We start from the raw sequence: 26,933 nt of genomic DNA, 5'->3' as shown, positions 1-26,933 counted from the left end.
GTAGTCCTTTTCCACCGAGTACTCAAGCCAGTCCCTGTTCAAATACCAGCTAGAGGAAAATGATCGTTTTTTTTAACCAAACATTTTGACTGGATATTTCCTCAACACAACCTGTTTGGGTTTGTCCATGCCGAGGTCACTCACACCCACTGATTCAACAGGCAGTTGTGGCCCAAATGCTGCCCCAGTTGCACTTGACCTGCAGGTCCTGCCAGGTCCAGGGTCGGACTCCACGGAGCTACTAGCATCAGGCTCAGACTGTCGTCCAGGGTCTCCTTCTTCAACTACAACATCAGGAGGCGTCAGTGTGATATCCAATTTGGCATAGAAGACTGTTGGTGGGCTTTTTAACCACTTAAGGATATCCATGACGAACTGAAGCGAGTAAGCCAGCGAAAACTCATCCAGCTTTAAAAAATGCGCGAAAACTGTTAAGCGGCTACACTGACGTAGGCTACGTCACGTACGTAGCCTAACTTTCTTTTTATTAAGGCTGTGATAGGCTGTTGCAGTGTAGATTCCCATCAATCAAACAAAATCACACCATTGTTTCTTTATATTTTTAATGTTTTAATGATAAAGAATGCAACATTAATGCAACACAAAATTAGCAACTATTATAATATAAAATTAAAGTAATCTTTTTAAGAGATCTGTGCCTCAAGTGGGGGGGCACAAGCATTTTTGGGGGCGGGTCCGGCCCCCTATGGCCCGCCCATAGTGACGGGTGTGCATTCACCCAGTTCAATGTAACAGCAATAGGTTTAGGCTACAACATGATATAAAAATTTTCCCTATACCCATCATGAGGTTGCTACAACCCAGCCTATTAATGAAAGTTTACAACTTAGGTGCACACAAGTCGAGAGAAAAATTTGAGGTGACAGACAGTGGCACATTCAATACCGCCTTGCACACGCCTTGCCTGTATCTAGCTGATCTAGCGTGTAATCATTAGTCCAACAGTTTCAAACAAGAGTTTCTATTGGACAAATTCAGGTATGTTTATCCCCATTTCGTTCTGTTTGCTTCTGATTAAGAAACATTTTTCAACAGAATCGGCAGAATGAATACACCCCTGATCACTCGTAAACACAATTCACTTTTATAGCAGCCACGTTGTATTCCTCCTCTTACCTTTTCCATTGGCTTGTGGACTTCAATGCATAACACATCCGCTGTATGTGACAAGGCGAAAAAAAACTTTCCAAGCCAAACCATATCCTAACCACTACACACGGCCTACATCGTTGTCACCATATTAGCTAAAGTAATGTCATAGTCAACATAGCTAAAAGAGCACGTTAGTAAACCCGCTACAATGTAATGTTACAGTGTACAGTCAGTAATCACTTACACCGGCCTGCCCAAGTGGCAATAAATTAGTCAAACCAAAAGCTTACCTTGACTTGGAAGAGTTCCACAAATTAACTTTTAAGAAGGCACACCTGTTAATTGAAATGCATTCCAGGTGACTACCTCAAGAAGCTGGTTGAGAGAATGCCAAGAGTGTGCAAAGCTGTCATCAAGGCAAAGGGTGGCTATTTGAAGAATCTCAAATATAAAATATGTATTGATTTGTTTAACACTTTTTTGGTTACTACATGATTCCATATGTGTTATTTCATAGTTTTGATGTCTTCACTATTATTCTACAATGTAAAAAATAGTAAAAATAAAGAAAAACCCTTGAATGAGTAGGTGTCCCCAAACTTGTGACTGGTAGTGTATATGAAATGACTTTACTTACATAGAAACTGTGGATGGAAATGTGGTTACTGAATAAGAAAGAGAGTTACAGCACAGACATCAATGACAACCCTTTGTAAAGGAAGGGAAACAACAACTTATGATCAACAGAGAGGACATGGGTTCAAGATGAATCCCAACAATCCAGGGTTTGGCTGCCCAGTGGCTGTCTGGACCACTTTTCTCTGGACCACATGCGACCCATCATGCACCAGTCTACAGCACAGACCACCCTCTACAAGCTCAGATCAGGCTGTCCAGGCATCAGTCAGGTCAAGACCAGTACAACATTGAACCCCAGAGGTCAAACATGATATTGAGGCATCAGGTCTGGTGCCCTACTCTCCGAGTTGGCCAGCTTTGGAGCCATTCTGTCCCAGCATCGACTGCAGGACTGTGCATACTCAGCATGCATCCTACCCCTGCCTGTTGCCCTCTCCATGCCCAAGGTGGAGGTATCATCTCAGGGCCACAGCCTGGAGTTCAGGGGACACACTAGATGGACTCGAGGCAGCTGCAGTGGAAAAGAGAAGAACAAAGGTGAGTTAAGGGATGTGTTAACTGCAATTTACTTTTTAAAATACCAGTCCAATCAGCATACCTAAAACTAAAACAGCTGTGAAATCTGAAAAACGACAGGATATTCATAAAACTTGAATTGTTCAATAGGGTGATACAGAATTGAAATGGAGCTGTGAAGGGCCATTATGTGTTTACTGTGTACTTTTCTCTAATCTGAGACTGAGGCAATACAGACAGCAAAGTTAAACACACCAGACCAATCAAATCTTGAACCTGGAGAAAACCATTCAACCAAATAAGTACCAGTCTTATGATGAAAGAGCCAAGCTGGCTCACACACTGAACATGACACACAGCCAGACGGCATCAACACTTACAGAGTCATTAATAAATTATATTCCAACATCCCTTTCGGTTTCAAATTTACTCACAGTCATACAGCATGACTGTCTTAACCAATCAACAAGAGTGACAATAGATCCATAAAACATCAGATTACTTTAGTGATATGAAATCATAAGTACTGATTTCCTGTAAATTGAGACAGCTTCAGTTCAAGTAAATCTGTTTGCTTCATGGCCCAACGTAATTTAGTCTGTCACACACTAATTTTATCCTCAGAAATGGTTACAGAACCTACGGAAAGTAGTTTCTTGCATGGCACAGACAAAATGTTGTTCAAGTAGTGGTCAGTCCAGCTGTTGACACAAACTACAGTGCACACTAACACTTCTCTTCTCCCATCAGGTGTGGTTCCAGAACCTAAGTGGAGGAGGAAGCGGAGTGTGTCCCATTCTGTGTCTACACTAGGGGGCTGCTGGGAGCAGAGTGGGGAAGCCTGTGGTGTTACCCCTGAAGCGCATGGGGATTATGACAGACCACTGGACCCTAACTATGACGGCCAAAGAATCCACCTTTTGCTGTGCAAGCATTGTAAGGCTGTCTCAACTCCTCAGTTCCAACCTATACATCTACCTGACTGACTGTCACTCTCGGTCAAGGAGCTCAATTTACTTACAATGAGACACAAGAGGAGCTTGAAATAACTACGTTTCTCTTGGACAATCCCTGACCAAGTTGTAGTTGGGCATACACCTTATTGCTATGGCATGTCAAGTGTGTGTGGGGTGCGTAGTTATGTATAGTATCTGAAGATTATGCCTTTGTTAAATGGTTTTCATGAAGAAATGGAATGTGTTTATGTTAGTATCCAGAGGGAAGGTTTTAGGTGTAACGCCACATCCAGCAGACCGGAAGTGTCTTGGAGACTGGGGATTGGCCAGAAGAGGTCAGCTTCGTTGTTTATAAATAGGGGGGTTAGGCGAGGAAGACGTCAGAACGGCCATGGCAATCGGAGGAGCCGTTCTCCGGGTGTCATGTCACCTGTCATTTATGCTGTAACCTCGTGATTTTAATAAAAGCCTCTAACACGATGCAGCATAAAACGGACTCTTTGTTGACAGCAATAATGACCACCATTCATCAGATACGACATAATGGCGCCCAACGTGGGGTTGGGTTTGCGTCTCTTCCTTGTTTCAGTCAACCGCCAGGCTAACCTGCTCTGAAGCATGGCCAAAAAAAATTGTGAGTGTTTTCTTACCGCTTCGGAGTTTGTTAGATTGGATACGACTTGTGTACACTGGAGAGATGTACCATTTCGACCTTGCCTCGGGTGGCGTTGTTGCTGTTGACTAGAGTCTGCTAAAATGTTATTCCATTGAAACGGCAGATAATTGGAATTTAGAGCATTAAACGGTAGGATTTAAGTATTGAAAGTGTATATTCCATTGGTGACGGGTGACAATGGTTGGAAATTCAGATATGCGCATTCTTTAGGGCACTGGACCGCTTTAAGACCCCGAGGGGGCCATTTTAGATAATGGGCTGGCAAACCCGTGTGTACAATAGAATGTATATTCGGTGAGTTTTTGAAGAGAACTCGGGTTGGTGGAATTTATCTGATTGTGATTATGATTTGACTCTCGTCCGACGGGGTGTTTGATTAGGTCTGATTTCTCGGTGTAATGGTAATTAATTCTCGGCAACAAAAACGGTAGGAGAAATAGGTTCAAAATAATTAGGCCAGTGCAGGGTGTGTGATTGTGTAGTAGGCCGCAGTTAGCTAGAGGCTAAGGCTAATGTCAAGGCTAAATGGGAGTGTGTTTCATGCTACATGGTACATCGTGGCTAGAGGCTAATGCTAAATGCTAATTGTGTTGTGTGCTACATGCTAACGTATCCTTAGAGATTCCATTGCGATGGATTAAAGTCTCTTAAATTTGTCTCTGTGTGTAAGTCAGGTTATATGTTTTGTGAGCGCTGTTAAATGTTGTTTGACTATAAGGGGGAAACGGGAGTTACAGCTGGAGTGTTATTCTGTCTGTTTGGGGAGAGAGAGTAGAGAATCTTCATTCCATGGTGAAAAGGGATTTTTGAATGGCTGTGCGCATGCGTTTAATTTTGCGATACTACACTACAGAAAGGGGGAGTTTATGACACGAGATTAGGACACGTGTTGATTTTACGGGGCTAAAAACTACGACATGAGGTTGGGCTAAGCCTACAAAACAAAATGGTGGGTTAAGGTCATAGGTCCCATTTGGCGTTACCCTGCAAGGGAAAAAAGATAGACAGACAGAGGAGAAATTTTAATACGATGATTCTAGTTTAAACTGCGATTGGTTAAAGATGAAACTTGTTTTGGAACCTATTGAATTTATAAATTAGATATATGGTAGCGGATTATAATAAATTGAATTAAATAATTAAATAACGGATTAAAATAAAATAATGTTTTTGAGCGATCTATTTAGTTCTGAGTTTAGTCTTAGAGTGAATAATGTAGAACGAATTAATATTGAATGGTTGGAAATACTCAGTGATGGCATTAACTACTAAAAGCTGTTTTTGTGTCTTTGTCCCTTGTCATGAGAGACAGGAGAGAGGGGGAGCGAGGAGATACAGGAAGTGATCACGTAACGCTGCAGAGGATCAAGTCAAAAAATAAGGTTTTGAGACTGTTACAAGATATGTGATGTTATGACAATTTTACATAGGCTTGGCAAATGATTCATTAAAAATTGCATTTTGGAAGCTCTGTGTATCACTGGGGTTTGATTACAGATGTGTTGGGAATCGAAGACTGACATTCTTCTGTAAATTTATGATAATTATGGGTTATAGAGCAAGGGGTTACAGGCTTTGTTTATGGGTATTTTAGTCTGAAGATGACTAACTTGCATTTACTGGCAGTTGATGGGTTGTGGTAAGATAGCCAACACTAATTGATAAATTGGTGACATAGGAATAAAAATTGATTTATTTGGATTTATTTGGAGTTGTTTATAGGGGAAAAATAGTAATCCTTTAATTCAAGTAGGGTTAGAAAGTAGGGTTAGAAAAACTAATGGCAGAAGTTAGTACACCTTTCTCACATACGGATTCAGCAAAAAGACACTCACCTTACGAGAAGAAAAAGTACAGCTTAGGGATGTTTATCCTCAGCTTTCAGTGATCATCCAGCAGGGTGATTATGGCATCAGAGATGAAGATGAATAATAGATAGAGGACAAGCAGAAACGACGATAAAGATGAATCCAGAACTCCAGAAGGAAGGAAATGAGATGTCTGGAAGAGAAGAGTGAGGTTAAAGAAGACGAGGAGGATGAAGATGAGAGTGATGATGAAGAGGTCATGCATGGGTGGATATGACTCTGTGATCAGATGGAAGTTGAAGGAAGAAGGATACACGAGATTTGATCTCTGATGGAAGTTGAAGATGAAGAAAAGAGGGAGATTAAGGGTGCTTTATGTTCAAGAGGATTTTATCCTCCAATGACTGGCGAAGAAGAAATAGGAGATATAGACCGATGCTTATCATGCCTGGATAAAGCAAATAGTTTAGAAGTAACACAGTTGAAGATACAGAAGAGGAGAAACTGCTGAGAGGATCCCAAGAATTGGAGAAGAACAAAGAAGAAAAAGGAGGAAGATTTCAGCTACACTTTCAGCAACTTTCAGAAGACTGTTATAATTGTGGACAGATTGGTACTTTACCTGTGATGAAAATGAGTCGGGAGAAAACAACAGAGGAAGATGAAGTAGCAAGTGAAGATCACCTGTTAGTGTCTAGAAGATCCGGAAGGGGGGTGCATTGCTGAGGGAATCGATTAGAGAAGAAGAGAAAATAGCTAACAATTGAAGTTAGGGAATCAATGGAGCTCTGCTATAAAAATCAAAGAGAAATCAAAATAGACATACTAATATTAGAAGAAACTGTTATTGCAGTGTTGGGAAGAGATGCATTGTTTAAATTGAATTGTACAATAAAATGTACACTAGACGACTGTCTATTAGACAATCTGTCTGGGAAAATAAAGTTAAAAGGGGGTGACTATTATTCTGGGTTACATTCTTACACTAAGGGATTTCAGGCTAGGCTAAAAGGTGTTTAGACGTTTGCCAAGTCTGTGTGTAATGAGTCAGAAGCAGGTGGGGAACTTTCCCAATCACATATTCTAAACATTTGGTGGTAAGGGATTGTGTGAAAATCAGGGGGAAAAGTTGTAAATGTTATGAGAGAAAAGATTAGATTAAAATAAGTTAGGAGTAGATTAGGGTTGAAGGAACTCTGAGACAGTAAGCTAAATTTCAAAGGTAGTAGTAAGAGAGAGAACAATGGTGAAGGACACTGTAGAGTAGGAAGATCAAGGTCATTATAGGTGTATTTTGTGTAATCAAAAGTTTGAAAGTCAGGGATGAGAGAAAGGACTGAGATTTGGGGAAAAAGTGACACTAGTGGTGATAGATGGAAGTACAAGCAAAGACAACTTTTATATTGGGGGAAAAACTAGGAGTAACTAAGGACATTAACACTTCAGTCTATTATAACAACAGTGAGAAGCAAGTTAACTCTTTCAACATTGATAGGTATTAAAGCCATAAATATATCGCATTTGGTTATAAGGGAACCAATAAAGCACCAATTATAGGGGGAAAAGACTGTTATTAGGGTTAGGATGGGGACGTTTCTCCCATATGGAGAGATAATTATGGAGAATAAGTATTGTTATCAGGACCAGGAGTAGAAGCTGTTGCACCTAGTCAAAGGAAAGGAGGTATAGTTTGGAAGAGGGTTAGGAGTGATTGTTCACTTATGTTGCGTAATGTTACAGAGAAAGGTCAGGGAGAATATATGTATGCTTATTTAGGGCAAGCATTAGAAGTTGTTCCGGTTAAGAATTATGGGTTAAAGGGCTATGTAATTCGTAAAGTGATGCCTATAATGGAAGATTTGAAATCTGTTGAAGCTTCCGCAGTCACCGAAGGAGTTCAGGAGGAGTAGATTACAGTAGTCACTCTAACAGTAGATAATACACAGAGGATAATGGGAACTTTTGCACTAGAAGTAATTAGGGTTGATACAGCAGCTAAATCAACTACTTTAATGGTAACTTTGGAAGGGATTAGTGATACGATGGCAATAGCAAAAGAGGGAGTATGACATCGACAACAACTTTTCTGAAATTAAATGGGGAATTTTAGACTCATGGGTTATGTTACGGATGGAGAGTGCTGTCAATGATAGTACAAATGGGGTTAAAATAGGAGAACAGATAGTAGTAGAGAGAATATAGATTCATCATGGAGGACAGGATGAGATCTTTGATTTTGATGACAGACAAGGAGAGGTATCTGATCAGTACCGCTCGTTCTTCTGTTGTGGAAATTAGAGATAGATTAACTCATTCTGTAAGATCAGTGAGGAATCTTGAGGGTCCATGTCTGTTGAGAATTCCAGCACCAGACATGTTAGACGGTCGCGCGGCCTCTATCAGGTATGGTTCAGTCTTATGCTTTGTCATGACTGTGGTATCAGCAACAGTCATTGACAGATAAAATAATGTCGTTGTCAGAACAGTGGTTTAAGCCTAGGTTTAAGTGTTCTTGGTTAAATTAATTACCCTATGGGAATTGTTAAATGGGAAAGGAAAATCAGGTAACAACGGAATCCTGAAGTATTCAGGTGAAACATTGAGGGCTAAAGGTTGTTTTTGTTCTAATGAAACATGTGAGGTAGGGGGTGTGTTTATGGGAAGATCAGATTGGGATGTTATATGATAACTTTGGATAAGCATGACCTTAAGGGTAGTAATGAGAAATATGTTACTTTTTAGGTACCAGGTAGTAAGAAGAGCAGGACTTTGATGGTTAAACGATTAGCTTTTGACTGACAATGTGACTATGGAGAATTTTAGAGATATTTGGTGGGTTTGTGATGATAAAATATATATTCTTACATTATGAATGGACAGGATTTGGTTACATGTCAACGTTGAAGCTTCCATATGAGGCTTTTACTATTAAAAGAGGAGTAGCACCGAACACAGATCAATTTGAAACTAGAGTTCAAAATAGGATGAAAAGGGACATGTCATAGGCTTCAAGCCTATCATTGAAGGATAAGTCTAAGGGAGAAGGGGGGACTTTATTCATGGTATGGTGTAACATTTGGGAAGATCATAGTGATAAATATTAGTTATACTTTCAGATAATATCACTGGGGTTAAATAAGGGATGCATTTGGAAGACTTGGTTGCAAGATCAGTTAGGCCAGTAGGGGCAGTGATGGGTCAGATTTTAGTTTCAGCTTTGATAACACTGTGTGATGTTTGTAATTTGTTACTGACCTTTGAGAAAGCTTTGATATTGAGATAGGTTGGAGAGTGATTCCTGGAGACAACACTCAGATGCCGGTGTTGACTTCCTGAACTGGATAAAGATGGACCAGTGGAACTGAATGGATAAATATCATTTTTGATTATTGGATGATTTTTCAAATGTTTTTTTTATTTTTTTTTTATATTGGGGTGATGTTGGTATGATTTATGAATCAAAGGGGGGAATAGGTTTATGTGATTCATGCATCATTTATATATCAGTTTATATTCTTAGTGGATATTGATGTTTAATTTGAAAGGGTTGTTTTGCAAAAGATACTGTTTGGTCGTTTCTTTTCTTTTCATTCCAGAAGCATTTGGGAGAACATGTGGAGATTGAAATATTCAAACAAAGACAATATGAAGGGACAATATGACTGGAGGAGATGAAACAAGGAGGGTGTGGCTGATTTCATCATCAACAATCCATTCATCCAAGTCAAGACTACAGGGAGATGAAGTGTAGTGGACTACATTCCAGTGTCTGCAATGAAATATAGACATGTGTAATACATAATTGTGTAATAGTCTCAGGTATTAATTTTTGTAGAATGATGTTTGATGTTATTGAATACATGTGAGGATCTTAGATGTTTGTGTTTATTTCGTGAATGTTTAGGGACAGAGAGGCTAGGAAGGGAGAGATTCATTGTACGATCCGATGGGTTGACCAGCCGTACAGTGGATGTTTTTGGATAGGATTTTGTTTGCAGGGGCTTACATGTGTATTTAATTGCATCATAGTTTCAAAATGCATTTACATGGTTTATGAGGTTATCTGGAGTACCGACGGTGGTTGCCTGGGGCAGAGGGACCGTGAGAGAATTTTACTGTCTTGATTGATGGATGGATATCTGAAAAGATGGCTGCCGGACAGTTTTTTCGCTCTTACACTCCATAGAGATTTCTTCATATTTCATAGTAATGTATTTACACTCCATAGAGATTTCTTCATATTTCATAGTAATGTATTCACACTTCATAAACAGTTATTGCATAGAAAGGTATTTACACTCTAGAGAAGAATGTTTTTGGTTTAATGTTAAAGATACTCAATAAGATAAATTGTTACTAGTCATAATCCTATTCTGTTTGTTTTCGAGACGTTTAGTTCGTCTCGAAGGGGGGAATATAGTATCTGAAGATTATGCCTTTGTTAAATTGTTTTCATGAAGAAATGGAATGTGTTTATGTTAGTATCCAGAGGGAAGGTTTTAGGTGTAACGCCACATCCAGCAGACCGGAAGTGTCTTGGAGACTGGGGATTGGCCAGAAGAGGTCAGCTTCGTTGTTTATAAATAGGGGGGTTAGGCGAGGAAGACGTCAGAACGGCCATGGCAATCGGAGGAGCCGTTCTCCGGGTGTCATGTCACCTGTCATTTAAGCTGTAACCACGTGATTTTAATAAAAGCCTCTAACACGATGCAGCATAAAACGGACTCTTTGTTGACAGCAATAATGACCACCATTCATCAGATACGACATATGAATAAAGATTTGTAAAAAATATTTCAATTACAGTAAAGTAAATCTTTATTACTTGTATTTGTTGATCTGACCACGACATTCCCAGACCATGTAGACCACTGATAATGAAACAAAGTGCAGGTGCACTTTTCTTTTTGTTACGGTTATAACAGTAACACTGGTGTTAATTAACAACATTCCTTCATCAGGTAAACATTGCAGACTGTACGATAACACAAGTAGCTTATAAATATACTGAATGAATTGTGTGGAAACAAGCTTAAAGCTTCAGGTGCTTTGCACACACAATCTTCATACTTCTTGCGCTTCGCCGAGCAGCACAGAGCTGTTGTGAAGGAAGTTGTCAAGGAAGTGAGTTTGTGTTTATACAGGACCTCCCGCCCTCACCTACCGTCAACCAATCATGTCAATGCGGAGCTATACGGAGCCCTCCGCATTATTTCAACATTTGGAGCTGCACTCCGATGCGGTACAGAGCTCAATTTGGCAATTGCGTCACACCATCCAATTGGCTGCCTCCGACCACATTTTCGGATCCAGCATAAATTGGCTTTTACTTATTTTGGGGGATTCACCATTATGCCTACAGTGGCTTGCGAAATTATTCACCCCCCTTGGCATTTTTCCTATTTTGTTGCCTTACAACCTGGAATTAAAATTGATTTTAACATGCCTACCACTTTGAAGATGCAAAATATGTTTTAATTGTGAAACAAACAAGAACTAAGACAAAAAAACTGAAAACTTGAGCATGCATAACTATTTACTATTTACGCATCGGGGCCATTATTGGTGAGACGGCACTCTCAGGTGTGCCATCAGCGGAGCAACTGGACACTGACCAGGGCCCTATATCAACAGCTTCATATCCTTCAAGGCCATCTCCCACCAGTGAATCAGCAAGTCTTTCTGAATTTATACAATTTCATGCCATAATTTAACTGAAAGCAACTCACCATTGGAAAGGAATTTTACACCAGTTTGTCAAACCAAATGTGGGCCTATGTGACTGTGAATGAGTCCTCACCTGAATTCCTAGTTTATTCAGTTTGAAATCCTATTGCTGTTGCAGTATGCCTATATTGAACAAACTGAAACATAAAAAAAAATAAAAAATCAGTGCACTGTGACTGTTTTACTTTCAGTATCATTTTTGTTATTTACAGATCTCCAATCCAGGCAACCCCTCTGTGAAGAGGAACCTGACGCCATTCGGCCTTCCTGCAATAGGCCTGCCTCTGTACGTGCCCCCAGGTCCCGTCCAACTGCACGTGTCATCTTCGATGCGGTCTTGGATAACCAGGAGCAGATCTGTGAAATCGCTTCTACTCTGGCCACAATATCAGAAACACTCAAAGACATAAACACACATTTAAAAATATAAAGAAAGCGCACTGAAACCTGTGTCATTTCATGTGTTTAATTTGTGGTATTTAAAGGACAAAACAAATAAAAAACAAGAAATTACGGCAAGTCGGTTGTCTGGTCCCAGCACTGGTTCAGGACGCACATCCTGGTGTGGTGGCTGAAGTGGAAGTGGAACACCACGCTTCATAGCGATGTTGTGTAGCACACAACAGGCCATGATTATTCTGCAAACCTAAAAACGGTGTAAAGATGATCAAAAGCTAGAAAAACTAAATAAAATGAATTGTTGGAATTAGATTATTCTACAACATGTTCTCCATTTTTCAAACCTTCTCTGGCTTGTAAAGCAGCTTACCACCTGCTGTGTCCAAACACATCCAGCGTCCCTTCAGAATACCAATGGTTCGCTCAATGGTGGAGTGGGTGTGTGCATGCCTCTGGTTATAAGAGGCCTCTTGGTGCGTCTACAACATGTTCTCAATTTTTCAAACCTGAATAAAACAAGTAGTCACCATTGAGCGAACCATTGGGCGAACCATTGTCTCCTAGAGATAAACGTACTTTGGTGCGAAAAGTGCTAATCAATCCCAGAACAACAGCAAAGGACCTTGTGAAGATGCTGGAGGAAACAGGTACAAAAGAGTCTATATCCACAGTAAAACGAGTCCTATATCGACATATCCTGAAAGACCGTGTAGCACGGGGGTGGCAGCATCATGCTGTGGGTGTGCTTTGCTGCAGGAGGGACTGGTGCACTTCACAAAATAATAATAAAAATAATAATAATATGCCATTTAGCAGACACTTTTATCCAAAGCGACTTACAGTCATGCGTGCATACATTTAATTTGTGTATGGGTGGTCCCGGGGATCGAACCCACTACCTTGGCGTTACAAGCGCCGTGCTCTACCAGCTGAGCTACAGAGGGCCAAAATAGATGGCATCATGAGGAAGGAAAATTATGTGGATATATTGAAGCAACATCTCAAGACATCAGTCAAGAAGTTAAAGCTTGGTCGCAAATGGGTCTTCCAAATGGACAATGACCCCAAGCATACTACCAAAGTTGTTGCAAAATGGCTTAAGGACAACAAAGTCAAGGTATTGGAGTGGCCATCACAAAGCCCTGACCTCAATCCTATAGAACATTTGTGGGCAGAACTGAAAAAGCGTGTGCGAGCAAGGAGGCCTACAAACCTGACTCAGTTACACCACTATGTCAGGAGGAATGGGCCAAAATTCACCAACTTATTGCGGGAAGCTTGTGGAAGGCTACCCAAAACGTTTGACCCAAGTTAAACAATTTAAAGGCAATGCTACCAAATACTAATTGAGTGTATGTAAACTTCTGACCCACTGGGAATGTGATTAAATAAATAAAAGCTGAAATAAACATTCTCTCTACTATTATTCTGACATTTCACATTCTTAAAATAAAGTTGTGATCCTAACTGACCTAAGACAGGGAATATTTACTAGGATTAAATGTCAGGAATTGGGGGGGGTTGCAGGCCTATGCAACTGTAGGCCTTATAAAAAATTACTTCACATCTGTCATCACTATTATGTTGATTAATTCCAGTTAATCATTTTGGATTGAAAATGTATAGGCAGCCTACCTAGCCCAATTTTGAATATAAACCAAATTTGATCACATTCACATTTTCTCCTGACACACAAATGGGCTATAAATACATAACGTTACCAATTAGCTGACCCTGACCAGATGGACAGCGCACATAGGCTGTGTGTATCTGCTATTAGTAGCCTACAGTTGATCAGACCAAAAAATTATCTTGTTTTCATCCCATACAGCATGTCAGATCTCTAATGTGTAGGTGTAGCCTAGGCTGCTGCAACATTTATGTAATGAGTTTTGCTTGTGTCTGTCCGGAGTGATTATGTGTTATCATCTTTGCTAAATAAATAGGTGGAGGAAAGCGCAAAGCGCATTTCAACCTCTCTCTTTAATCTAACTTTTAATGGATGATGCGATGGAAGCTATCAAATCATACTGAATTGATTTCGACATCCCAGAAAAGACAGTAGAAAGTTCCATATGTTCAGCAAGTAAAACATCGTAACGTGCAATTACTGCTGCAAGCTCCTTGTAGTTGCACTTGTTAGCAGAACTTTCCCTCTCGTCGTGTCCTCCAGTGTTGCCAATTTAGTGACTTTGTCGCTATATTTAGCGAGTATTCAGACCCCTCTAGCGACACATTTTCAAAAAAGCAAATAGCGACAAATCTAGTGACTTTTCTGGTGTTATTGGAGACTGACATGAAAGCACGAATCGTTCTTACTCTTCACAACGAGCATGACGTATTTCCGGTTAAATCTCAGGATGGATGTAAACTTCCGGTTATCGTAGAATGCTGTGCTACCGCATGCTAGCATTGAATGCTTGTCGTCAAAAACATCCAAAACTGTCACCCTAATAATATCATGTATTTTTATTGGACTAAATGCAGTTTATATGTGCTGCCCTGCCCTGCCCTGATCAATTTAAATAATAGTGAGTGCGTTTCTCTCAAAATATATGTGTCATGGAGCAACTGCCTTTTATTTATCACCCTAATAATATCATGTATTTTTATTGGACTAAATGCAGTTTGTATGTGCTGCCCTGCCCTGGTCAAATTAAATAATAGACAAAGCGTTTCCCTCAAAATATAGGCAGTACATTCAGCCTTTGTATTTAGTCGGTTCATTAAGTTGCACAGAAATTCGAATCACTGGTACATTTTGTTCATGTCTTTATATAGTGTACCAAGAGTTGTTGACTTGTTTACGGCCATACCAGCCGGAATACGCCTGCTCTTGTCTGATCTCGGAAGCTAAGGAGGATTGGGCCTGGTTAGTACTTGAATGGGAAACCTCCTGGGAATACCAGGTGTTGTAAGCTTTTTGTTCCACTAGAGAGTACTCTTGTGTCATGGAGCAACTGCCTTTTATTTATCACTCTAATAATATCATGTATTTTTATTGGACTAAATGCAGTTTGTATGTGCTGCCCTGCCCTGATCAAATTAAATAATAGACAGTGCGTTTCCTCAAAATATAGGCAGTACATTCAGCCTTTGTTTTTAGTCGGTTCATTAAGCTGCACGGAAATACAAATCACTGATACATTTTGTTCATGTCTTTATATAGTGTACCAAGAGTTGATCCGTAGCTAACGGCCATACCAGCCTGAATACACCCGATCTCGTCTGATCTCGGAAGCTAAGCAGGGTTGGGCCTTGTTAGTACTTGGATGGGAGACCCCCTGGGAATAACATGTGCTGTAAGCATTTTGTTCCACTAGAGAGTGCTCTTGTGTCATGGAGCAACTGCCTTTTATTTATCACCCTAATAATATCATGTATTTTTATTGGACTAAATGCAGTTTGGATGTGCTGCCCTGCCCTGATCAAATTAAATAATAGACAGTACGTTTCCCTCAAAATATATATGTCATGGAGCAACTGCCTTTTATTTATCACCCTAATAAAATCATGTATTTTTATTGGACTAAATGCAGTTTGTATGTGCTGCCCTGCCCTGCCCTGATCAAATTAAATAATAGACAGTGCGTTTCCCTGAAAATATAGGCAGTTCATTCAGCCTTTGTTTTTAGTCGGTTCATTAAGTTGCATGGAAATACGAATCACTGATACATTTTGTTCATGTCTTTATATAGTGTACCAAGAGTTGTTCTCTCGCTTTTGGCCATACCAGCCTGAATATGCCTGATCTTGTCCGATCTTGGAAGCTAAGCAGGATCGGGCCTGGTTAGTACTTGGATGGGAGACCGCCTGGGAATACCAGGTGCTTTAAGCTTTTTGTTCCACTAGAGAGTACTCTTGTGTCATGGAGCAACTGCCTTTTATTTATCACCCTAATAATATCATGTATTTTTATTGGACTGAATGAGGTTTGTATGTGCTGCCCTAACCTGCCCTGATCAAATTAAATAATAGACAGTGCGTTTCCCTCAAAATATATGTGTCATGGAGCAACTGCCTTTTATTTATCACCCTAATAATATCCTGTATTTTTATTGGACTAAATGCAGTTTGTATGTGCTGCCCTGCCCTGGTCAAATTAAATAATAGACAAAGCGTTTCCCTCAAAATATAGGCAGTACATTCAGCCTTTGTATTTAGTCGGTTCATTAAGTTGCACAGAAATTCGAATCACTGGTACATTTTGTTCATGTCTTTATATAGTGTACCAAGAGTTGTTGACTTGTTTACGGCCATACCATCCGGAATACGCCTGCTCTTGTCTGATCTCGGAAGCTAAGCAGGATTGGGCCTGGTTAGTACTTTAATGGGAAACCTCCTGGGAATACCAGGTGCTGTAAGCTTTTTGTTCCACTAGAGAGTACTCTTGTGTCATGGAGCAACTGCCTTTTATTTATCACTCTAATAATATCGTGTATTTTTATTGGACTAAATGCAGTTTGTATGTGCTGCCCTGCCCTGCCCTGATCAAATTAAATAATAGACAGTGCGTTTCCTCAAAATATAGGCAGTACATTCAGCCTTTGTTTTTAGTCGGTTCATTAAGCTGCACGGAAATACAAATCACTGATACATTTTGTTCATGTCTTTATATAGTGTACCAAGAGTTGATCCGTAGCCTACGGCCATACCAGCCTGAATACACCTGATCTTGGAAGCTAAGCAGGGTTGGGCCTTGTTAGTACTTGGATGGGAGACCCCCTGGGAATACCATGTGCTGTAAGCATTTTGTTCCACTAGAGAGTGCTCTTGTGTCATGGAGCAACTGCCTTTTATTTATCACCCTAATTATATCATGTATTTTTATTGGACTAAATGCAGTTTGTATGTGCTGCCCTGCCCTGCCCTGATCAAATTAAATAATAGACAGTGCGTTTCCCTGAAAATATAGGCAGTTCATTCAGCCTTTGTTTTTAGTCGGTTCATTAAGTTGCATGGAAATACGAATCACTGATACATTTTGTTCATGTCTTTATATAGTGTACCAAGAGTTGTTCTCTCGCTTTCGGCCATACCAGCCTGAATATGCCTGATCTTGTCCGATCTTGGAAGCTAAGCAGGATCGGGCCTGGTTAGTACTTGGATGGGAGACCGCCTGGGAATACCAGGTGCTTTAAGCTTTTTGTTCCACTAGAGAGTACTCTTGTGTCATGGAGCAACTGCCTTTTATTTATCACCCGAATAATATCATGTATTTTTATTGGACTGAATGAGGTTTGTATGTGCTACCCTAACCTGCCCTGATCAAATTAAATAATAGACAGTGCGTTTCCCTCAAAATATATGTGTCATGGAGCAACTGCCTTTTATTTATCACCCTAATAATATCCTGTATTTTTATTGGACTAAATGCCGTTTGTATGTGCTGTCCTGCCCTGGTCAAATTAAATAATAGACAAAGCGTTTCCCTAAAAATATAGGCAGTACATTCAGCCTTTGTTTTTAGTCGGTTCATTAAGTTGCACGGAAATTCGAATCACTGATCAATTTTGTTCATGTCTTTATATAGTGTACCAAGAGTTGTTCACTCGCTTATGGCCATACCAGCCTGAATACACCTGATCTCGGAAGCTAAGCAGAGTCGGGCCTGGATAATAATTGGATGGGAATAGTAACACCGGCTGGGAATACCTGGTGCTGTAAGCTTCTTGTTCCACTACAGAGTACTCTTGTGTCATGGAGCAACTGCCTTTTATTTATCACCCTAATAATATCATGTATTTTTATTGGACTAAATGCAGTTTGTATGTGCTGCCCTGCCCTTGTCAAATTAAATAATAGACAGTGCGTTTCCCTCAAAATATATATCATTTATTATTAGGGTGACACAAGAGATGCTATGTCTGTTCCATGGGGTCTCACTGACAGAGCGATGTCTGTGGAATTAACAATACAACTCTACGGTTCAGAGGAAGGGAGAGAGAGAGAGAGAGAGAGAGAGAGAGAGAGAGAGAGAGATTACTTGGACAAGAACCTGACACCCTCAGCACACAGGGGGACAAACACCTCCCTGGAGGTGACAGCATTCCCTCCCCCATATGCCCCCCTAGGCACAACTACGACAACATAACCAACAAAAATGGGTCACGACTCCTGCAGCTCTGTCGCACACTGGGTATGTACATAGTCAATGGTAGGCTTCGAGGGGACTCCTATGGTAGGTACACCTATAGCTCATCTCTTGGCAGTAGTACTGTAGACTACTTTATCACTGACCTCAACCCAGAGTCTCTCAGAGCGTTCACAGTCAGCCCACTGACACCCCTATCAGACCACAGCAAAATCACAGTCTACTTGAACAGAGCAATACTCAAACACGAGGCATCAAAGCCAAAATAACTGAATAATATTAAGAAATGCTATAGATGGAAGGAAAGTAGTGTTGAAACCTACCAAAAAACAATTAGGAAACAACAAATTCAATCCATTCTAGACAACTTCCTGGACAAAACTTCCACTGTAATAGTGAAGGTGTAAACTTGGCAGTAGAAAACCTAAACAGTATATTTGACCTCTCAGCTTCCCTATCAAATCTAAAAATCTCTAACAGAAAACCAAAGAAAAGTAATAACAGTGATACATGGTTTGATGAAGAATGCAAAAACCTAAGAAAGAAATTGAGAAACCTATCCAACCAAAAACATAGAGACCCAGAAAACCTGAGCCTACGCCTTCACTGTGGTGAATCACTAAAACAATACAGAAATACACTACGGAAAAAGAAGGAACAGCATGTCAGAAATCAGCTCAATGTAATTGAAGAATCCATAGACTCTAACCACTTCTGGGGAAATTGGAAAACACTAAACAAACAACAACATGAAGAGCTATCTATCCAAAACGGAGATGTATGGGTAAACCACTTCTCCAATCTTTTTGGCCCTATAACAGAGAACAAACAGCAAAAAAATATACATGATCAAATGCAAATCTTAGAATCAACTATTAAAGACTACCAGAACCCACTGGATTCTCCAATTACATTGAATGAACTACAGGACAAAATACAAACCCTCCAACCCAAAAAGTCCTGTGGTGTTGATGGTATCCTCAATGAAATGATAAAATATACAGACCACAAATTTCAATTAGCTATACTTAAACTCTTTAACATAATCCTTAGCTCTGGCATCTTCCCCAATATCTGGAACCAAGGACTGATCACCCCAATCCACAAAAGTGGAGACAAACTTGACCCCAATAACTACCGTGGGATATGCGTCAACAGCAACCTTGGGAAAATCCTCTGCATTATCATTAACAGCAGACTAGTTCATTTCCTCAGTGAAAACAATGTACTGAGCAAATGTCAAATTGGCTTTTTACCAAATTACCGTACGACAGACCACGTATTCACCCTGCACACCCTAATTGACAAACAAACAAACCAAAACAAAGGCAAAGTCTTCTCATGCTTTGTTGATTTCAAAAAAGCTTTTGACTCAATTTGGCATGAGGGTCTGCTATACAAATTGGAAAAACATACGACATTATAAAATCCATGTACACAAACAACAAGTGTGCGGTTAAAATTGGCAAAAAACACACACATTTCTTTCCACAGGGCCGTGGGGTGAGACAGGGATGCAGTTTAAGCCCCACCCTCTTCAACATATATATCAACGAATTGGCGAGGGCACTAGAACAGTCTGCAGCACCCGGCCTCACCCTACTAGAATCTGAAGTCAAATGTCTTCTGTTTGCTGACGATCTGGTGCTTCTGTCACCAACCAAGGAGGGCCTACAGCAGCACCTAGATCTTCTGCACAGATTCTGTCAGACCTGGGCCCTGACAGTAAATAATAATAATAATATAATATGCCATTTAGCAGACGCTTTTATCCAAAGCGACTTACAGTCATAAATCTCAGTAAGACTAAAATAATGGTGTTCCAAAAAAGGTCCAGTTGCCAGGACCACAAATACAAATTCCATCTAGACACCGTTGCCCTAGAGCACACAAAAAACTATACATACCTCGGCCTAAACACCAGCGCCACAGGTAACTTCCACAAAGCTGTGAACGATCTGAGAGACAAGGCAAGAAGGGCCTTCTATGCCATCAAAAGGAACATAAAATTTGACATACCAATTAGGATCTGGCTAAAAATACTTGAATCAGTTATAGAACCCATTGCCCTTTATGGTTCTGAGGTCTGGGGTCCGCTCACCAACCAAGAATTCACAAAATGGGACAAACACCAAATTGAGACTCTGCACGCAGAATTCTGCAAAAACATCCTCCGTGTACAACGTAAAACACCAAATAATGCATGCAGAGCAGAATTAGGCCAATACCCGCTAATTATCAAAATCCAGAAAAGAGCCGTTAAATTCTATAACCACTTAAAAGGAAGCGATTCCCAAACCTTCCATAACAAAGCCATCACCTACAGAGAGATGAACTTGGAGAAGAGTCCCCTAAGTAAGCTTGTCCTGGGGCTCTGTTCACAAACACAAACAGACATTTTACATTTAACATTTTTAGTCATTTAGCAGACGCTCTTATCCATAGCGACTTACAGTTAGTGAAAACATTTATTTATTTTTTATATATATATTTTTTTCATACTGGCCCCCCATGGGAATCGAACCACAACCCTGGCGTTGCAAACGCCATGCTCTATCAACTGAGCTACATCCCTGCCAGCCATTCCCTTCCCTACCCTGGACGACGCTGGGCCAATTGTGCACCGCCCATGAGTCTCCCGGTCGCAGCCGGCTGCGACAGAGCCTGGATTCGAACCAGGATCTCTAGTGGCACAGTTAGCACTGCGATGCAGTGCCTTAGACCACTGCGCCACTCAGGAGCACACCCCACACAGCCCCAGGACAACAACAACAACAACAACACAACTAGACCCAACCAAATCATGAGAAAACAAAAAGAGAATTACTTGACACATTGGAAAGAACAAACAAAAAAACAGAGCAAACTATAATGCTATTTGGCCCTAAACAGAGAGTACACAGTGGCAGAATACCTGACCACTGTGACTGACCCAAACTTAAGGAAAGCTTTGACTATGTACAGACTCAGTGAGCATAGCCTTGCTATTGAGAAAGGCCGCCGTAGGCAGACCTGGCTCTCAAGAGAAGACAGGCTATGTGCACACTGCCCACAAAATGAGGTGGAAACTGAGCTGCACTTCCTAACCTCCTGCCAAATGTATGACCATATTAGAGACACATATTTCCCTCAGATTACAGCGATCCACAAAGAATTCGAAAACAAACCCAATTTTGATAAACTCCCTTATCTACTGGGTGAAAAACCACAGTGTGCCATCACAGCTGCAATATTTGTGACCTGTTGCCACAAGAAAAGGGCAACCAGTGAAGAACAAACACCATTGTAAATACAACCCATATTTATGTTTATTTATTTTCCCATTTGTACTTTAACTATTTGCACATTGTTACAACACTGTATATATACATAATATGACATTTGAAATGTCTTTATTCTTTTGAAACTTATGAGTGTAATGTTTACTGTTAATATTTATTGTTTATTTCACTTTTGTTTACTATCTACTTCACTTGCTTTGGCAATGTTAACACACGTTTCCCATGCCAATAAAGCCCTTAAATTGAAATTGAATTGAGAGAGAGAGAGAGAGAGAGAGAGAGAGAGAGAGAGAGAGAGAGAGAGAGAGAGAGAGAGAGAGAGAGAGAGAGAGAGAGAGAATCTGTATCATATAGTATTATATTATCACAGTTTTTCCCAACTCCAGTCCTCCAGTACACATTTGTATTGTAGCCCTGGACAAAAACACCTGATTCAGATGTCAAGGGCTTGATGATTAGTTGACAAGTACAATCAGGTGTGCATGTCCGGGGCCACAACAAGATATGTATAGATAGCCTACCGAAGTGTGAAAAGAGTGTGGATCTCTATTAATTGTCCTCACTGTAGTAATATTTATCTAACTGTGCAGTCATATGAAAAGTACTTGGATTAAAATGATGATGTAATCTTTTATTTCACGGACATGTTGGAGGTGTGTTTGAGCGTCCAGTGAACCTCATCAATGTTACAGTCTCTAGAGCAGAGAAATTGCTTCTCTCAATGTCCTTGTAGCTAGATCACTGTGATGCCCTGACCACTTCATGTGGATAGAGGTAGTGGGTGTGTGCGTGGATATTTTTGTGTGTGTAGGTGTGTGTCCGTGCATGTCTGTATGTACATGCATGTCTGTTTGTTTGTACACCTGGGTGAGAGAACCTTTGATCCTCTTATTGGGGAGTTGAATATTTGAATTCATAAATGGACACATCTCACCATCCCTTGTACTGTCTCTCCTCTATCCACCCATTCATCCCCCTCTCTCTTCTCTCTCTCCCCTTTCAGAGTTAATATGTTCTGCGTCTTTTCTGGATTAACAATCATCAAAAATACATGTACAGTGTCTATGTTATGTTGATTTAATTCAATGTCTACTTTATCAACAGTATGTTGATGTCAGGCTGGTCTTTGTTGTGGAGAGTGCACTCATGTAGGACTAAGATGTTTCTCAGGTTAAAGATAGAGCTTGGCTGTAGCCTAAAACGATGTGCTGCAACTACTTCTCTCAGCTCATTATCCATGCATGTATTCCACTGGAATATGCAGCTCTGGGGAGGCTGTACATCTGGTGACCGCAGGCATGACAGAGACAGAAAAGTGCAGTTTGACAGAAATCGTACCTGTGAGAATTCATAAAATAACTACATTCTCAAAGTCATGGATAAAGCTCACTATTCTGTCACCCTTCAAGATGATGAAACGACAAGATCACGCTCCAGAGTTATCTTACATGGACTACATCATGATGTGTGAAAACATGAGGTACAATGAACATGAGGTACATAGAACATGTCTGCTTTGTATTCACTGTGGGTGATTGTTATTTCATATATTACAGAATGTAATATGTCCATGGATCATTATTGACCAAATTAACTCAATGCTGATGTATTCACTCTTCCCTACCTGTAGTGGTTTGATATATTTTTTGTTTATGTATTAGATTTGGTGAATTCAAACACATGTGCCTAACCTAAGCAGGCTGCTTCAAATATCAACAGTAGTGAACATTTGCTGCAGAAATATTAACTGTTTTTATTAATTGATCATAGCATAGCTTTTGCTATATTGAAATGTTCATTAGGCCTACAGCTCGGTCTCCACTGTCAACATGTAGTCATAAAGTAATAATAATAATAATAATAAAGTAGCTCCAGTAGCTTTGCATCCTCATTGGCATTATCAGTAGCAGGGCTAGCGGAGGCAGCCATATCCTTCATCTCATTGTTATCTTCCTCATCCTCAGCGATGAGGGCTTTCAGGCTGGTCTCACTGACGAATTTCTCCATAGAGGTGTCTGTTAGGGTGGAGATCAAATCTTCAGCAGAGTCATCCTTCACATCCTCATCAGTAGCGATCATGTCCTTAGTGCTCTCAGGGGTCAGTGCCATGTCAGGAGTGGAGTTCTGGGTGCTTGAGTCTGATGTGTGAACCTCTGTCATGGTCTCTGATGACTGGGTGGTCACCATGGAGATCTGTCTCTGAGAGGTGGCAGTGGTCTGTGTGTCTGTGTTCATATCTGTTGTCTGTGTTTCTGTCTGCGCCTGTGTCGAAGTGTTGGTAGTGGATGGCTTTCTCTCTGTCCTAGTTGCCATAGACGAGGTGGTCAGAGGGACTCCAGGTAGCTGCCACTCCAGCGGGAGGATGGCCAGGTTCCTAGCCAGGGAGAACTGATGGAGAGGGAGCTCTACCCGGAGGAAAAGGGGGGTTAGGTTGAGGTCAGAGGGGAAACTGCCTGGATGTGTGAATCTCTGTCTGTCCGTATAGTAAGTCAGGTTTCAGTAACTTACGTGGGCACGTGGTAGAGTCGAAGAGTCAGGACTTATGTAAATTTTCTCCACATGGGTCTTCACTTGCCGGGGTGTCCTTTGATTTGCCTGCATAAGACAATTGCAATACCCAATGATAAAACATTATGGGAAAGATCTTTTGCTCACAATAAAATATGATACAGCATGTTTGCTTGTCTCACAGAGTTCGGTCTTTGTCCCAAATTAGTTCCCTTGTCTGTTTCTGGTGTTGTACTTCTGGGTTCGTGGTCTTGAGATGATTTCAATAGCTGGACTTCAGTCCAGTCTTTCTCCCTCCCTACCTTTCCATTACTCTTGTCCTTGACCTTTTTGGTTGTAACATCTCCTCCAGACCAGTCTGAGCCTGTTTAGATTAGACATTTTGATTTTGAAGACACATCTTTCCAAGTGGAGCAATATCATTCTATATCTAATCAACAGACAACCCATAACACTCACCAGTATCAGATGCATTATCTTCGTCCTGGTCCTTTTTACTCTGTCTGTGCTGAGAGGGACGAGTTTTCTTCAGCTTGACTTTCCCTCCACAGCAGAAGAGAGTGAACAGCTGCAGGGCCGCCACAGCTGGATAGATGCTCTGCTTCTTCTCTTTCTGCTGGGTCTCCTTTGCTTTCTCCACAGGGGAGACCTCAGGGTCACAATCAGTATATCAGTTAGAAATCTACTGATATTTCAAACTACAATATCAATAGCCAATGAGCTCTAGTGTGTTTCCATGGCAAAATGTTACCCAATAATAACTAGGGTTAGTGCTATCCGAGATCCTTGAGACATCCCTACCCTAAACCCTAACCTTACCTCTACCCTTACCCTAACTCTAACCTTAACCCTTACCTTAACCATTTCAATTTCAACTTCAATGGGGGTAAGGTCAGAGTTGGGACGTTCCATGGATTCCGTTAAGACTTTTTAACTAGTAGGGCCTACCCCATCCGAAGGGGCATTGTGACAATATCACATTTGTCAAGCAGTGTCAAAGTATCAAATTCAACACAATATACTGTGTTTTCCTTATTGTGGTCATTATCAATTATCAAGTGCATTGGCAAATCCTCATTGATAAGCAGGTTTGGATGTCTTACCGAGTTAGATCTTTGTTTAATGTCTTTTTCTGTTTCCGGTGTCGTTCTGCGTTTGTGGTCCTGAGATTTCTGAACTTCAATCCAAACTTTCTCTTTCCGAACCTTTCCTTTACTCTTGTCCTTGATCCTTTTCACATCACCTGCAGAATAGTCAGAGCCTGTAAGTGAAACATTTCCTCCAAGTGAAGCCTAAATAATTGTACTATGTAGCAGCACTAGTCAATTGACACCTCCTCACACTCACCAGTATCAGAGTCATTATTGTTGTTCGTATCGTGTATCGTTGTTGCCTTTCTCCCCTCACCACTCTGGGAGGGATCAAATGGTGTCTTCTTCATCCTGACGCAGCTCAGCAGTGTAAACAGCTGAAGAAAGGTCAGGGCTGGAGGGATGCTCTTCTCCTTGGGTTTATTTTTATGTTTATGGGTCTCCTTTGGTTGCTCCCTAGGGGAGACCAGAGGGACAGGGTCACTAAGTGTCTGACCCATAACACGCTAGGGTAGTGTACTGTTGTAATCAATCAAATCAGTTATAGGTTGAGAGATGTAGCTAACACGCTCTTCCTGAGCTTGTCTAACAATTTTAATGTGGTCTGGGATTCTGTTAGAAGTGTGTTTCCGTGGCAACGTTACCTCATAATGTTCCCTTATAATAACTAGTGTTCCATCCCTGGTAAAGTGGCATTGTGACATCATCAAGTTCCAGAACACTGGAGCAGCCTATTACTATAGACCTAGTCTGCCTGTATGTCTCTATGTCTGTCTGTCTGTACAGATGTAGGATCTTAATTTGATCACTCTTTTGTTGCTGAGATTTGTACTGCAGAGCAAGAAATGCAAACTTGTATTGTATTACAAAAGGCTTCTAAAGTTTGTCATTTCCATTTTAAAATGTCAGACTTGATTTGCCCAAACAGAAAATGTATCAACCCCTACAAAAAATGTCCATTAATTATAATCCACATCATAATTCACATTTCCTGTTGCTGCAAAATTATTTTCCTGCTGTAGCAAACTGGCTCAAATTAAGATCCTACATCTGTATGTCTGTCTCTCTCTTTCCTTCTCTCTCCATCTCTCTCTCTGCCTGTACTCATATTCAACCTCTGCCTTCACCCTATTGAAGCACTTTGTTTTCTCATCTATTGCCTGCCTGCATCATGTTGCAAGGAGAGGGTGGCTGAGCACAGGTCAATCACTCCACATTGAGAATGATTATACAGTTGATTATCAAGTGCCACACTCAACATATTACTACTGTTGGCAATCAGAATACATACTTGTTGTAGTCCAAGAGTCTACTCAGTGAATACATGCAGGCCAGCGGGCAAGAGTCATGGCAACACATCTATATTCACACCTCCTCTATGTCTGCACTATTAAAAGCAGATCGCCGCCACATGTAGCATAAGAGATAGGTAAACAGCCTTTATGCGACACCTTCATTATTCACCATCTTTGTCATCTGTATGGGAGAGCATGGGGAGGCAGTGCTGTGCTGCTATGCCTTAAAAGGCCACCAGAGAGCATCAAATGACTACATACAGTATGTCAATGACCAAATGTTGTATGTAAAGCAATCATGAATGGTTTTCTAATATACTGTTTAGTACAACACATATCATAAAATAGTTTACACATCATAACATAGGCTACACACAAGTGCAAGTTTCAGTGGGGTAACTGAATTGATTCCCTTCAAAAATGTCAGTCCATTTATCCAATGAATCCTCCTGTTTCTCCCTCTCTCTCTCTCTCTCTCTCTCTCTCTCTCTCGCTCTCTTTTATCCTCCCAAGACTGTTACATGTGTAATATGTTTTTTTATCCATTGATAGTAAAGATCATTAATGTTGCCATTAATTTGAAAACGATAAAAAACTGCCAGTTCAGTGTTTGGCTACAGTTTAGCCCTGCAGCTCTCTGTAAAGGCAGTAAGGCTCTTGCAGTCCAGTGAAGATTAGATTGCTTTACAGGCCAGTGAGCCTGGGTGAATCCACAGAGAGCCGCACACAAAGACTGGCACAGAGAGATCAGAGTGGTGCCTCCTGGGTAGTGATGATGAACAAACCTTGGCCTCTCCTGAAGACGATAACAAATGCCTTCATCCTCCAGC

At 40.7% G+C, this 26,933-nt stretch overlaps 1 pseudogene across 1 annotated transcript in view; it reads right to left on the bottom strand.

The window, feature by feature from the left end:
- Positions 1–140: 140 nt before the first annotated feature.
- The window catches only part of LOC311127439, a 43,494-nt pseudogene continuing 16,701 nt past the window's right edge, over positions 141–26,933 (bottom strand). Inside the window, exons 13-18 of the transcript in view lie at positions 25,125–25,264; positions 24,821–24,960; positions 24,177–24,366; positions 23,520–23,614; positions 23,094–23,408; positions 141–284 (exon numbers count right to left, since the gene is read on the bottom strand). The product of the transcript in view is annotated as an uncharacterized misc_RNA (transcript). The remainder of the gene's footprint in view (positions 285–23,093; positions 23,409–23,519; positions 23,615–24,176; positions 24,367–24,820; positions 24,961–25,124; positions 25,265–26,933) is intronic.

This window comes from Coregonus lavaretus, assembly GCF_964263955.1.
Source record: "Coregonus lavaretus genome assembly, chromosome: 4".
Taxonomy (NCBI): domain Eukaryota; kingdom Metazoa; phylum Chordata; class Actinopteri; order Salmoniformes; family Salmonidae; genus Coregonus; species Coregonus lavaretus.
Note: the sequence above shows the minus strand (reverse complement) of the source record. Positions and strands in the feature narration are given on the sequence as shown.